The following is a 2,344-nucleotide window of genomic DNA, read 5'->3' as shown; positions in this document are numbered from 1 at the left end:
GTATATGGTACTTACATCTGTAGGTATTCATTGCTTTTAAATAATTATTTTAAGATAAATAAAGCTGCTTTGTAACGAAATCTATTTGTTTAACTCCATGTAACATGCTAAAAATATTTGTGCCAATATCAGTGTTTTTTAGATAGACTACTTATTATAAGGTAATCATTCAGTTTAGTGATATATTCATGTAACTGTATAAATTTTAAATTTCCAGTTGTGTATACTTTAAACTAGTAAATGTATAGATATTAAACTTGTAATGATGTAAATTTTTTTACTCCATGGGAACATAACTTATCTTATAACATTATACAGAATACAACTATTGCTATTTAATAATGTTTTGCAAGTTGTACAAGATCTATCTCAACGTGTGTTCAAAAAAATACTGCAGGACTGCTTAGTTGCCCAGCCATTCCACGATATGAAGTAATTTACCAGTTGTAATATAATGGTGTAATATTAATATCAGATCTATAGTTCTTTGGAATTATCAGTTGTATTGTGTTATGTATGAATGTAAACCTTTTGCTGTAATGACATAATGACAGTTAAATTATTATTATTATTATCATTTGTTCATGTTGTTGATAAAAACTTGTTTCTGGTCCAGAGTGTATTCCAAATTAGAATTTCTTATAGCAAATGGGAATTGAGGAAAACAAAATATACATACAGTAATAGTGTTTTATTGACCTGACCTCTCAATTTGTGATACAAATAAAGGATACTAGAGCCTCTACAATTACAGTGACGAAAACTATGTGATAAATACGGTCCTTCAGATATTAGTGAAAAGATTTGGTGTCCCTCTACACCCCAGCATTGATTTTGTCTGCTTCTGGTGTAAGTAAAACGATTCTAATGTTACATAGGCGGAAACTTATTAAGAGAACATGGATCTTGATAAGGGTCTGGCCAAATCACTAAAGATGAGGTTTTGCTGTTTTGTATTTTACGCAGTGCTATCTATTCTTGTGAGTTGTATAGTCTATAAATTTATCTATTTCTGAAGAAATAAAATTATATATGAACTGAAAAGTTACCACTTGAAAAAATGCCTTCTTTTGACATTAAGCCCGGTCCACACGCAACGATCTGTCTGCGCAGACATCGGCGCAGATGTCTGTACATGCAAAAGATCGCTTCAAATGTGGTGTGTTCACACGACACAAACCTCAATCTACTACTCGCCCGCCATCTGCCGGTGTAGAAAAGAAATATCAGTGGCAAGGGACTACGCTCCCCGTAAACGTCAAAAATTTAATTCAGTTATTTTGAAATATAGAAATGGAGGAAGTTCTGTTGTGATCTGTGTTCGCAACTTGTGTTGCAAAAAACATTCAGACCAACCGCAGGAAACAGAGAAAGCTGGCAAAATGGTGTAGACAGTGGCTGCTAAAGCGAAAGCAGTTTTCTCACGTAAATTTACTGCGAGAGTTGCAGGGCGAACCTAACGACTGGCGAAATTATTTGCGGATGGATGTCGAAACTTATAATTATCTCTTAATGCTTGTAACCCTTCATATTATGAGAAAAAATACTTGTATGAGAAGGGCAATTTCCCCTCATGAACGGCTGGCGGTAACATTGACACTCCAATTTCATCTTCAATTGTACTCCTGCTTGGTCTTGGCGTTTCTTGATCACTAAGAAAGCTAAGCAGATCAAAATACCATAACATTAGCTGGTATACTTGCTCTACTCCTACACCAGATCTTCTAGATTTCTGAACTTTGGATAACTCTTTTCGGTAAACAGTTCGCAAGGATTTTTTTTTATTACTGCTTCTCTGTTTGCCGAGGCGTCAACTGCACGCAATTTTTTCAATTAGAGCATTGTGTGCTGCTGTCTTTTTGTCTCGGTCGCCGGTCACTATATTCTTTACTTTTAATCTTCCACAAACATGGGTGGTTTCTACATATTTCAGTGAATTCACTTACAAACTCTCGGGAACACTGACGAGTATCAGCCATTTTAATGCCCTGTGCGCACAAATACAAACACTAGACTGAGCAAACAGCTGTTTCGCGCCAGATTTGCGGCGATCTCCTGTCCACACGCTCCAACTTGTCTGCGCAGATGTGGTTTGAACCCACAGATTTGAGAGGTTTCGCTCAAACCTCCAACTCCAACTTCCAGGTTTGCACACACCTCAGGTTGGTGCAAATCTTCTGTCCACACGCAACGATCTGTCTGCGCAGATGTGATGTGCGCAGACATTTGCGCAGACAGATCGTTGCGTGTGGACGGGCCTTTAGACTGCTAGGATCGATCTTTGGATCACGAATTCCAAAGATATAATAGCGATACTGGAGTGGAATATCTCGATCTACAATCG

This window comes from Schistocerca cancellata, chromosome 2 (genome assembly GCF_023864275.1).
Source record: "Schistocerca cancellata isolate TAMUIC-IGC-003103 chromosome 2, iqSchCanc2.1, whole genome shotgun sequence".
NCBI lineage: Eukaryota > Metazoa > Arthropoda > Insecta > Orthoptera > Acrididae > Schistocerca > Schistocerca cancellata.
The sequence above is the reverse complement of the archived record's forward strand: the minus strand, read 5'-3'. Positions refer to the sequence as shown.